Genomic DNA, 13,951 nt, shown 5'->3' on the forward strand with positions numbered 1-13,951 from the left:
TATTGAAATTGCATGGTTCTTGCTCGAGGTTGAATAGTAGTTCGGCTGCGACGTGTGGACATTGGGAGTCAGCATTTGTTGTCTCTTCTTCGTTATATGCGGGTATTCCAATATGCGAGGGCAGTCCTTGAAGTTGGCCGGATGGTCTTTTCCACATCCGGTGCAGATGGCGGGCGCTTCTCGGTTCTTGGAGCACTCAGTCGTGGCGTGGCTTCCGGGGCATTTGACGCACCTGGGGGCTCATTGACAATTCCTAGCGGCGTGGCCAAATTGTTGACACCTTGTTGACTTCTAATGTAAATCACTGTTGTGTTAGCCGGGAACTGGACAAGGTAGAGTCTGGAGTCTCCTTGTTCTCGGCCTTTGTATTCATGGTCATCACCTTGACGATGCTAAGTCCTTGCCACTCGAGGTCAGCAGCGATGTCTTCGGTTGGGATCTCCGGTAGCCCTCTTGGTACAGATTTCACCGTCTTATCTTCATCAGCGGTGAAAGTGTGAAAGGAGCGTTGGCCCTTCGATCCGTCCATTAGCAATGTACGAGCTTCGAGCGACGCGTAATGCACCGACGCGTTTCCTATTTCCGTGTATCGCAACGAGAAGCTTACCGTTTTCGTTATCGACTTAATTAAGTCGATCATCTGGAGGTGAGTCCCCGTAATCTCTACAATCACGGGCGGTATCCTCTGCTGCTTCATTTCGACCACTTCGGGAAGCTTTTCGAACCTGTTGTGGCTCTTAGTTGCAAGTACCTTAGCATCATGTGACGCTTTAAAAGTTTTTTAGGTACCTGCCACTCTTGATCTGGCAGGCATTTGGACGATTAAGCGTTCATGTACGTCTTCAGCGTCCCAAAAGAGCGCTTTCGCGTCTGCACCTTTTTCATGGCGCCGTTGTTGTAGTCGATTGCAGTGGGCGTGTCTATCGTTGCAGAAGTTGTGGACTAAAGTTATGGCCATAATAAAATCTATATATGTGTGTGTGTCAGTGGCGTGCGGTAATTTTTAAAACAGGACATGTGGGCAGGGGGTGGGGGAAACAAAAACTATATTTTATTTATTTGATAAATAAATTATGTATTTATCTTCGAAAATTATTTTATTCGACTGTCAACCCGTCCCGGCGCCAGTCAACCACACGCTGGAGTTCGCCGATAACAGTGTGGGAGAGTGAGGGACCTCTTGGGGACTTGAAAAACCCCAGGTCATTGAGAGGAAGTCAACTCGTGAACACCCAACCGAGGTGGCATCCTTTGCACTACCAATGACGAGCAAAGCATTGTAATTTCTAACCAACAGCCTAAAAGGGCCCGGTCGTAAAGGTCCGGGAGTCGAAACTGGAACGGAGGAAGCACGAAAGTGCCTTCCAAGGATGAAAACTAGAAATGCAGGGGCAAGCAAAGCTATTGCAAGGCAAAAGCTGAGCTATAGTACGCAGGTGTGCCAGGAGAGCGTTTCCCAATATCACTCGAGAGAAACACTACTGACACTTAAAAATAACGTAGTACTACGGGGGGTAAAAAAAACTTAAAAGCTGGATGCCACCCATTGGGTTGGACTCGTAGGGACCTTAGTACTGGAACAGGCAGTGGCTTTCAACTATGGATAAATGTAGTAAAATCTTGTCACTCAGACGATCAAGGAAGGAGGCCTAGCTCATTGCCTGTCCGCGCAGTGTGCAGGCGCGAAAGCTAGGCTGAGTCGCCCATGGGCCGAAACTCCCGAGCTTAATGCGACTGGGAGGAGGGCGCGGGCACATTTAAAAATAACCATCAAAAGCAAGATTAATGCAATTACTTTAAATTACTATTTTTAGTGAATGTATTTATTCTTTTCATTTTAGTAAATGATCTTTTTACAGAAGCAATTGTTGCCGGTATGGTAAAAATTATTTTATTAAATTGAATACTTCCGTAAAATATCTTTTAGTTCATTTTTAATAATCATATTATTATTGTAATTTATAGATTTTTAATGGAATTATGGTGACGAATATATATAAATAAGTTCACTTTTCAACTTCATAAAATTAAAAAGAGTTCCATACAAGCGTTGAAGTGGTATAAAAAGAGGTTCTGGAAAATTCTTTTTGTATTCCTCAAATCTAGAACACGTTTGTCGGGATGTAAAGTGTACGAGAGATTTCACACCTGCTCGGCTATTGGTATGGGAACGAAAGTTTCCGGGTGCTCCTACCCGCTTCCTCAGGTCGTGTGTAAGCTGAGTTCGGCGCATTAGCGACCCTAGCGCTTGAGCACATGCTTCCCATCGACAGAGGGCCGATGGTGTGCGTCCAGTCTCAACCTAGGTCGTCCTGATGGATTACCGCGGTTGGTCACCCGGTACGGAGCTACTGATGGTCTTCCGGCATCACTATCTTTTGTTGGAGACGGATATTGGTATGGGGAGCCGGCAGCTCCCACTGCGAGACATGAAGGCTGAAAGGCCGGATAAATAGACAAATTCAAAACGTCAACCGCATGAACGGTTGATGACGGGCGACTGTAAACACGAACACGAGTAACGACTGAAGTTCTAGTGCGCATGCGCGACCAATTCAATTCCCGAAAAGCTATTCACGGTGCACGCGTATCGACTGCGCAAGACAGCTGGCCAGCCAGTCCGTCCGCGTTGTAATCGGCTTTTGCCGCTCCCTCGGTGTGTTTGTATAGCCAATTTTCTGAACGATTACGTTTCATAATTACGTAAATTAAAAACTTGTTTTTTGCACTTGATTTCATCAATAAAAATTTTACCACGGACAAAGAAAATTTAATTATTATGTAAGAAAATACATGTTAATGTTATATTCTGTTAATATTTATATAGCGAGCTTATAATATATAAAAAATATTCGGCTTGCTTGGAACACACGAATACTATATGCTAATTGGTTAAACTTATAAATTAAGTTAAGAACTTATCACTATCAGCGATCAGCGCTGCAAGTGAGTAAATTAAACATGCGAGAATTTGTTTTGTGTTATTCAGTTGAAAGTTTCGGCAAAATTGAAAATGCAGTCAAGGTAGGTCAATAGCTTCTCGTGCTTTATAATTTACTGATTACCTCGGCGAATTAACCCACCATCGGCATGGGGTATGAAGGAAAGTTAAATAAACTGTCAAAAACGACTGATATTGCTGTTGAATCTATGTATAGTTTACAGGGTCGCTAAGATAAATAGTGGTAATCCGAAAGTCCAAATGAATCTCCAATCAACATAAGGGTGAGAAGAAGAAAAAATAAACTGGCGAAAATGACCGATATTAGTGTGTAGTCAATAGACAATCCAGGTGTTGCGTGTAGGGATATGCGGACTGGTTAGTTCCTAAGAGTACTTATTTAGTCGCGCAGTGAGAGATAGTACTCAATTTGATTAAAGCTTGCTGTTTAATTTTAATATATGTCACACTGAATTTACCTATTCAGTGAGAAGGTCGAGGATTTTTATTTTCAAAAAGTGATAATTTTTCTTATTTAATGCTGAAGATAAATTTAAAATTGTATATTTTAAAATTATTTATAAAATTAATTACGTATTTAATTAATAACATATGAATTGCAATTATTTATATTTATTTTTTAATTTTGCGTACTCGAAGGATCGCTTAGTTCATGGTCACAATTAGTGATGTTGTGTCGTGTGCGTGGTGTCAGTCGGTGTAAAATGTCGTCGCCCCCCTCAGGTGAGTGTTTGCCCTTTTTCTCGTTGTGACTTACGCTTTCGCACATTTCGAACCTTCGGCTGCCAATTACTGTCAAAAAAATTGTTTTCAACAACCAATATGTCCGAAATTCCATTCCAGTCATCGACGTCGTTACTATTGATTATGTGTTTTTGATCGCTATTTTATGTGAAAGATCGATTTTTAAGGGTACAAGTTTCATACAACGGAAGCGACGCGACCCACTGATGATTTGTATCGATTTTTGATTGATATTTACTTGGAATAATGCACAAAAACAACAAAACTACAATCTCAGTTTGCTTTTTGAATACAAGAAACCATCAATTATTCTACATTTATAGGTTAGGTTGTTTTGTTTTTTAAACACTCATAACAACGCAATGTTTTGAAACAATATTATATTACATATAATGTAAAAATATTATTTAATTATTATTTTAGTATCTACAAATAATTATACCTAAATATTGAAATTTATTGACTAAATCTAAAATATTTATCTTACAAGAATTACTCTCAATTCATAACGTTCGGACAATCTTTGATAAATATGCTTAGACTCTCTAATCTCTTTGCTTAAACAAAATATTTAAAAGTTATTATAATTTGCTTAGTATTTTTGTATCTATTTCTAGAGTCTGTCTTATCACTTATTTTTTGTTAGAAGCTTAAAGCGTCTTTCTTATACAAGTTTTTGGTGATAAGTCAAAAACTATTTCTCTGTGTCGCTTCTTCCAGATTTAGATCCGATTCTACTAATGACTTCCATCTAGTCAATTTATTCAATTTGCATACTATCCGAGACCAATTTGAGAGTGAACTAGTTCCTCAGATTACTCGTCGTACATATTGAAATTCTATTCTATTAATAATATCTTTAACAGTTTTCATTAGTTTTACCTGCCTACCCAAATGGTTGAATAACAGATTCGTAAAAATGAATTTTAATCACCTGGTGCATTATTAACTAACAATAAATCATTTAATAGTAGGAAACTTTTAGAAATACTCTTAAAAAATAACACCGCCTGCTTTGGTACACACCTTACATCAATCGCAACGAACAAATAATCAAATAAACCGAATATTGTTTAATATTGCTTCACATTTAAACCATTTTCTTTTATATTAACTCTAATATATTGTCCTTGACACTCCTGGAAATGTTTGTATCGGGACCAAAGCCACAAAAATTGACAAGAAAAAGCAGGATGCAGTCGGTTCCGCCGTGCTGATCTTCATTCACTTTTGTTCTCTGGAATTCGATTAGTGCAAATAGATAAAATAAGTGTGTGTGTGTGCACACGAATTGAGTGGATATCGAAATTCCATTGCCATGTTGTAATTGTAGAGTATTCTATTCTGTTTATTTGGAACAGTTAAATAAAACGGTTGACTGAATTTATATTGTTAGTTCAGCTACAACTTATTTGTTATAAATATATACATACATTAATAGTATTTATTGTATGTGTTACACTGAATCCGTCAAATAGACAAAAAAATTGTCATATTCATGAATTAGGAAATTATCTGCCGAATGTGTGAATTGGCCACGAATTGTTTTGCTTATTTTGCGCATTGAGCAAAGAAGATGGTGTCTTTATGTAACTAGACCAAATATAATTTCATTATATAAAAATAAATCATTAGTGATTTTCATCTTCATTTAGAATGCCAGATAAGCTAGAACTAAAAGTATGCCGACGTACATATTTTATTTATAGGAATTTTCACGATTTATGTAGTGGGTGTATAGTCGATTTTTAATCTCTTAAGATAGTTAATAATTGAAGCGACGGCCGGAACAACGTTGTAAACGCCGTTTTCATAATTTTATAGGAAGCGAAAAAAATATATTTTAATAGGATTTTAGGCGTTAAGCAAATAATTAAACATTTCATTAGGTTGCTTTTGTGATATTGTTTAATTTACCAAGATTTTTTTTAGTTCTTGTGTTTGATTAACCCGATAAAATAGCAAATATACTCTCTTCCGTGGAACAACGTTGTACGTCCTACACATACAACGTTGTTGCTTTCATTTGTATAAGGAGTGAGCGCAATACATGACAATAAATAAAAGACAGTATAGACTATATTTAGTTGTATATATACAAGTTGTAATAATAAAATTAAACTAACAGAATCAAAATCAGTAAAAAGACAAAATACCAGACACAAAAATGAAAAAATATAAAACACAAAAACATAGTAAACTTATAATAAATTCATATAATACGTCCTATCTTCTTTGGGTAAAAACTGACACATATCTAATAAATCTTTTTTTTAAGAGGGTTTATTGGCAACGAAGTTAAGTATATTGGTTTTAAACAAATAATATTTTGAATTAATGGTGTTGTATTATAAGATAAATATATTTACCAAGAAGAAAGGACGAGGATGCTATAGCATCCTCGTCCTTTCTTCTTGGTAAAAGACGTGTTAATCCATGGCTGCATTACAATATGAAATTTTCGTGCTCTTAGTTCTGTGGGATTATCTGTAGTGAGTTGAAACCATAAATAATCTGTAATCTTCAAACAAGTTTTGTTATTTTCACTTTCAGGCAACGAGAAGTCCTTGAAATCTTCTAATTGTGAGAAGTCCTTGAAATCTTCTGACTTTCTTGTGTAAGAAATGATTCTATGTGCTTTATTACATCATTTTTGATATGGTCTTGAATACTGTGAGGACGATTTTCATGACGCCCACGCAAATCTTTTGTATCGACTAATTTCGATACAAAAGAATTTCGAATAACGAAAATTTGAATTCTACGACTGGTAACTTTCAAAGTATCACATAAAGTTTTTTGGCATATTTTTACTTTATCTACACCTATTTGTATACTATAAGTAACTGTGCTATGCCGACGAGATTCAGATTCCTTTATTCTGCGCCGAATTGGTTCTCTTATTTCCATACAATTATTAAGGAATTGAGATTGTTCATCGTAAGTCATTTGTCGAAATTTGTTGAAAAGATCAACCTTGTTGCCAATTAACTTCTCAGCAAAGCATCCATATTGGCATTTACAAATTTTATCCTAAAACAAAAAAAAAAGTTGTCACGGGATGTCATATAGTAAAATCTCGTTACATACAACGTTGTTCCACTCACCTCATTTGGCGGCAACAATGCCAGTTTTTCTATATTTCTGGAACTTGTATAATTCTCTCCTTTATCACGTTTGACTTTTCGAACAACACATTTCCATTTGTCAATGTTAATTTTGCGTTTTTTCCCACGATTTAGCCTTTTTGATAATAATTGGCTAGAAACACAACCGTCGCGCTCGGACATCGTATCGACACTTACAACGTTGTTCCACGGGGAGAAAGAATACACTTGTAAAACATGACAATGGAAATTTTAAACATACCCAAAATATTATTGAAACGATGTATTAAGTTATAAGGAACATTATTCCATGAAAATATCGCTTTTGAAAAAATTGTCGCTTACAACGTTGTTCCGGCCGTCGCTTCAATTATTTTATTTCATTGAATTACAATATCTGCCAATTTCCCAGCATCAGTTACACAATAATGGATCACTATTTTTAACAGAAATACTATTCATACACTTTACAGGAAAAAATTTCGACTCTTCAATTCACATAACGTTTTGCAACTGTCAAAAACGACATACGGTTTAGTTCTAAAAAACATAACCGGAGCGCTAAATGAATACATTCTGCAGATAAAGAGCCAAATTCACGAAAAAAGTAACAAGCTTACACTTCAAGAATTAGGCAATTTTTTGCCTATTTCACTCAATTCGATGTAACATATTTAAATGAAAAAGTTGTATAAACCTATCGATGGAAAATATAATTTATTCAAAATACATAAATTACTTTATAAAATTAATAATCTAATCCCAAATATTTATGAACATGTATATATATATATATATATATATATATATATATATATATATATATATATATATATATATATATATATATATATATATATAAATATGTATATATATACATATATACATAGCCAAGTTTAAAACCATGAATAAATTATTTATTATTTAATTCGCTTCATGCGTTATATTGTTATATACAGACTTGGAAGACTAATTAATATAACATATACTTTAATCTCCTTTCTATGCTATAGATTAATATCATAATTAGCCACTGTTGCGGCATATTTTCTGAAATCCTATTTTTGTGAAATATAAAAATTAGGAATTAAAAAATAATTTAAAAATTATTATAAATAACTACTCATAATATTTAACTGATAATTATTATTTTATTAATTTAAATATCTGATATAGCTAATTGTTGATACACTGAACAATTTTAATCAAAACATACAAATAAACAGAATATAAAAAATACTTTAATATTATAATTTATTTTTTAATACACGAAAGTGTTTCTTTATTCCGTTGAGGAAACCCGCTAAATTTTTTTGCGGATTGTCCTAGGAATATTATTGTACAAATTCACACCTCCATACATTATTCCCCTGGCCGTACTCGTTTTCTTATATATAACTATCCTTAAATTGTCTATTTCTAGTGTTAAATCTATCCTTATTTCTTATTAAATATTCTGGTAGGCGTGTTTTGTTTGCTGCTTTGTCGTTTTATGCTTTGAAACTGTTATTAGACACCCGTCTGGATTCGCAATATTGTTTGTTTACGCCGACGAATTTTTTTTTTTTGAATCTATGGAACACATTTCACAGACAAAAAATTATATACCATCAAAAGAAACGTTTTACATTTTAAAAATACTAACTCTAAAAGAAGCTACTCAACCTCATAGTTCGATGCCACCATTTGGACAGTATTCATGTAAATTAACTGGACAACAAAGTAGCCATGCACTGTCCAGGAAACGGAAACGCCCGAATGACGCGTTTTATGGATACTGTTCACGTATTCCAATGCTTCCGATGCCACTACTAGGCAGAGGATACTCGAAAAAGAGATCCATCCAAGGTCGCCACTCTGGCGATGTTCTCCAATTCCAATTGTTATTTTTTCGGCATTGTTTCTATTGTAGATTTTCACGATTCGAAGGTTAAATCAGCTTCGATTCCAGCTAGAATTCTTATGCGCAAAAAGTTTACTACTACCAAATTTAGGGAGTTTTTAATGCATTTGAAGGCGAGGATCGATCGCCTCAGTTAATGGATTCTAAACACGAAAACACACGGTTCTCCCGAATTCCAAACGGGGAACGATGTCGCAGTATAAAAAGGGACCGGTGAACGCCAGTCGAGAAATTTGTGAATCAGGCTTCTATATTAAGAATTCTGTGACGGTTTTGGTATATTTTTTTTATGGCTGGCGCAGTTGCGGTTTTGGCAAACTGCATACACTCGCTGTTTAGTTTTGGTCTTCGGAAGTCTTAGAAGTTCTGAGTCAGGTTCGATGAACTCTTAGGATTAATTTCAGCTTCAGATTTATATCCGTAAACTATAAACTTTCGGTTAGTATAATATCATTTTTATTCATACTTCTTCCATGTACTAAAATATTTTTAATTCAACTTTTTATATGAATTCTATTAATAGTATTATTAACTTTTTTTTATTAAAAATAAAATAACTCTTAAATTATAGTCATTTCTGTTGCATGGAATGTATATAACAAATACATATTAGGTGTAATGCTTATTCGCAGAGTTTGCGTTCTTGATATCATTTTAAATATTTTTTCTAGAATATCTAACCATTCCAATCATTCAATCATAATTTCACGACTAGTAGATATATTTTTAATTAAAACTATGTACAACGTTTGGTTTAATAAATTACAACTTCATTATCAGACAGTATAGTTTTAAGAAAATGCTCTATACTACTATATTTACACATAAAATTTAACCTAATCCAATTTTAACTGCATAATGTATAATACATTCATACACTTTCCTTCCGGTTTATATTACTCAATTCTAATCTGATTTCATATTATGGGATCGCTAGGCTTTTACATTTTCATTCCATATTGAAGATGTTCGCCTAGGTTTTTAGACATTTTCATGGCGATTGCATCACGGTCCGGAAGCTGATACGGCAGGTTGCCCACGGACTGAATCTGGGTTACGATGCTGGTTTCCCTCGTTGTCCACCCATTCTCTCGTAGACGCAAAGTGCATTGAATGACACACATATACTCGAACTAAACACCGGTAGTTAGTAGCAACCTTAACCACCGATGGCTATCCATATTATGATACATTACTCTAGAGAACGCCGCATGAAATTGCATCTTTCTTCAATATTCTCATGAAAATGGAACACATTATTGATTTTATCAATATTAGAAGACCTTCATATTCGCTTAGAACGTAAGCTTACTTGATGTTAGTTTCCCGTTGACAATAGAAATAAATGCAACAAACAAAGTGTCTGTCCTCCACCTCAAATATTCGGTTGCTCTCCAAGATTAGTCTAGATTCGCATTATAATTTAACCCTTTGCACTGTCACTAAATTCATGATTAATATCGAGGGACTCGCTTACGTGTGAAAGTCGAAAAATTTAGTTAGATTCGCACGTGCGTCTGGGAATCAGAGTACGAAGAGGCGCCTTTATGAATGGCCGGTCTTTTCACTCGTTACAGATTTACCGTTGAATTTTGCGTATTTACGTATAATATATATTTATATAAAGTGTAACGCGTTCATAATAAATCAAGATCGTCTTTCATATTGGGTGTGAAATAAGAAATGATCGATGATTTTACTTCTATTTCGGGTGAAAGCATCATATTCGGATCAAATGGTTCAATTTTAAATGTATACGTATATATTATATGAAAGAATTGAAAGATAAATCATGGTAATGTGACCTTGCAAGATATTTTCTTAATTACCATTTTATTAAAAACTATCTTGCAGTACGAATTGATGTATGAAACGATAGACTCGTGACTTGTGAGTGGTAAATTTATTGTGATCACATGCCCAAAACGAATATTTTCAATCTAAGCGACACATTCTTTGACTGGCCGGTGTATATGAACATATATTAATTGAGTAGTCACTCTTGCACTCTGATTCTTAAGATTATAATGCATTTTTTATTGGTGGTTCGTTTTGGTACGCCACCCGTTCATAACCCATGCTGGAATTTGAACCATAAAATTCTAAAAAAAGAGATAAACGCGACGCGGACGCCACTTAAGCAAATCAGAATGCTCCGGTTTGCGTCGATGCAATTTGCAAACAATGAAGAGTGTTACATTTGCCCACTATCCATTATCTGCATACCGCGTACGTGCAGAATCCAGAGCATTCACGCAACCGGACCAAATGGACCTTTGTTCGCAGACTTAACATAAATTCGTGCGCAGCGAGTGCATAAAACTAGATAAATCCATCTTGGATAGACGTAAGATACGCCATTCCAAAAACCGAGAATCCATAACACGATATGAGGATTTCATAGGCGCAGACGGTGACGCAATCTAAATTACCGTTTTTTATAGTGACTCTGCGAAAGTGATGCTGATGATGTTATACGCGTTTCTATTGAATAAATCATATCGGTGAAAACGTCAATTCGATAGAGGAAAAAATGCGAAATTACCATCAGAAGACGATAAATTATGCTGTCTTTGTGTGTGTGTGAATTGTTCGATCATCTGCGTTGAGTCATATCGAAGAGTTAGCTTGAAGTACAGCATGATCCAATTCAAGTTTTTTATGTTGGCAGCACTGTAAATTAGACAGCTGTCAACAATCACGCGTGTTCAAAGTGTCAAATGTTAGTTTGTCAGGCGGCGTCATTGGGCCTTACCTTTTTTACGGTGGGCGCTATAGGCGCATGAGCAGGGCCGCTGAGAGAGCGAATTCGGGCCCTGGGAATACAATTCCATGCCTCATGACAAAGATGGCATTTTATATATTTTTAACATCGTAATATAATTTCTTGAATCAATAATAATAGATACACTTTCTGTGCTACAAATAAATATAAAAATTAGCCACCGTTGCGACATATTTTCTGTAAGCATATTTTATGCGAAATATTTTAATTAGGCAATAAAAATTATTAAAAACATTTACTCATAATATTTACGTGATAATTAGTCGTGTTTTTTTTTATGCTTAATCCGTGAGATTAAGAAAATCTAGCAAAACATAGTCTGTGATAATCGTTCATCAATCGGGTTCCTATTGGATTCAAATTCAGGTCTTTCGGGTATTAGTAGTCACGTGCTGGTATGTGGAATACACTTTTCAACCATTGTAAGAACTTGCTTTAACGCATTAGTTATTTAAACTCACAACTCCGACATTGCGGATTCCGCGACGTTTCCCTACAGCGACTCAAAATTTTCATCGATGAGTCACCCCATATCCCGACTTACCTGGAAACAGATTATTTTTGTTGGCGTGTCACATGTCGCCACATTATGTATATGTAATTCTGGTCAATAACAGTGGCAGTTATCAGCGACCCAGTTAGTTTATTCAAATAAAAAATCAAATTTTAAAAATCCTAGAATTTTTTTCAATACAAATTCAAACACTACGTCAAATTTATTCAAGTAAATAAAGTTTTTCAAAACTGTGAGAAGCATAATTTTATAAAATAATATATTAAAATGGTAGGGCTCAAGTTTTTTTTGTTAAATTTTAGTTTATTAAGTTTAAGTTAAAAAAGTATTTTTTAATAAAAAAAATAAAATTGACTAAAAACGTAAAATTATATTGCGTCTCGGATTAAAAGACATATTTAATTGCCATCAGTGTTGTCTTTAAGAAATACATAGTTTATTAATTTTCTTTCAGCTTTAAAAAGCGAATAGTTTAAAATTTGATTTGAAAGCTTTTATTAATGTGGTATTAGTTTAAAATTATTCCTGAAGAATTGTTATTAGTAGCAACTAGTGTTTTTTCTTAGTTTCTTTATCAAGAATTTTTATTTCTCAAGAATTTTCATAGAACATTTTTTTGTTAAAAATTAATTTTTTACGAATATTTTAAAATATTTTATAACCGCTGCATTTTTTGTATACCACTCCATAAAAAAAGTATGTATCCTTGTTAGATGTTAAAAAATGTGCATACTTTCTTGGAAGTTTTAATAGAGGTTAGAAGTATTTGAATGGCAAAAAATTGTTTTAGATTTTCTCAACTACTCTAATCAGGCTTATCTTTACTTGAGTAATCTAAGAACCACAAAATTAATCAGATAATAATAAATTGCTCCGCGTGGGAATTGGCAGATTGCAAAAATGTATGGGGGCTTTCGAGTTTTTTTCTACCAAAAAATTCCTATTAAAGATGGCCGATTTCACTTTATATAGTATGTGCTTTTTAAATAGTTATTTTAAGAATAATAAGTGATAATGTACCTACTAATATATTTCCGTAAATTCTTTTGAATTTTAATTATTATAAATATTAATATAATTTGCATGTTAAATATTGACAAAAAAATAATGCAAAAATATTTTATAAATTTCAATATCACATACTTTATATTATATAATATTACATATATTGTTTTATTTATGAAAATTTCTCGAGAAATTCAAGAAGTGAGAATAAGAATTCCCATGCCCAGTCCCATCCAAGGAAAACTATTGCAATTTTCCAAGTCTGGGAAAAATATATTTTAATTCTAATCAGCAACGACCTTCGGCGACCTGCGAGTATCTCTTCCGTCTCTTAACGATCTATTCCGCACGACACTGCTTCGCTACGATTAGACATTGATTTGTTTCCTCTTTTTTTGCTCTCTCGCGAAACCAGCTTACATGCTGCGAATGCAACACTACATAGCTGCATTTCCGCACTCATCTGCAATTCTAATGCCGATTTGATGCATACGAAATCGTCGAAACTGCCTATTAGCATTCACCCTTCGACTGAGCGAAAGAAATCTGAAGACATAACACAATCACGACTTTCCTCCGTATTTCCTCCTTTTCGGCAGAATTTCACTTTCCTCGTTTTTAGCGATTCGTCGGCAAAATTATCATTGTCGGACTGACGGTCACGTTTTTTCGCATGCACGATTCAATATTAACATATTGTGTATTATTTACAATGTATGTTCGCGTGACGGACAGTTCTGGGTCGTTGTGGAACGCTCTGTAAACTGCGTCTGTCACTCAGGTAAACTTTTGGTTTGAATTAATTTAAACCGATAAAGTGAGTGAGTCACTTTTTAACATATTACATCAGAAAACTAGATTCCTAAAAATAGGCGAAAGTCAAAGACATGATATATTGTAATACATAATATCGAACTACTCTTATTTTTAC

General features: G+C 34.5%; 1 protein-coding gene across 4 annotated transcripts in view; it reads left to right on the top strand.

The window, feature by feature from the left end:
• Window positions 1-3,626: 3,626 nt before the first annotated feature.
• Csk (C-terminal Src kinase) overlaps window positions 3,627-13,951 on the top strand; it is a 68,669-nt gene continuing 58,344 nt past the window's right edge. For all 4 annotated transcript variants that reach the window (XM_088185260.1, XM_088185263.1, XM_088185261.1 and 1 more), the window contains exon 1: window positions 3,627-3,685. The gene's annotated coding sequence lies outside the window, so the exon portion shown is untranslated. The remainder of the gene's footprint in view (window positions 3,686-13,951) is intronic.

This window comes from Plectrocnemia conspersa, unplaced genomic scaffold (genome assembly GCF_051122295.1).
Source record: "Plectrocnemia conspersa isolate PC_06_02 unplaced genomic scaffold, ASM5112229v1 ptg000004l, whole genome shotgun sequence".
In the NCBI taxonomy this organism is placed as follows: Eukaryota; Metazoa; Arthropoda; class Insecta; order Trichoptera; family Polycentropodidae; genus Plectrocnemia; species Plectrocnemia conspersa.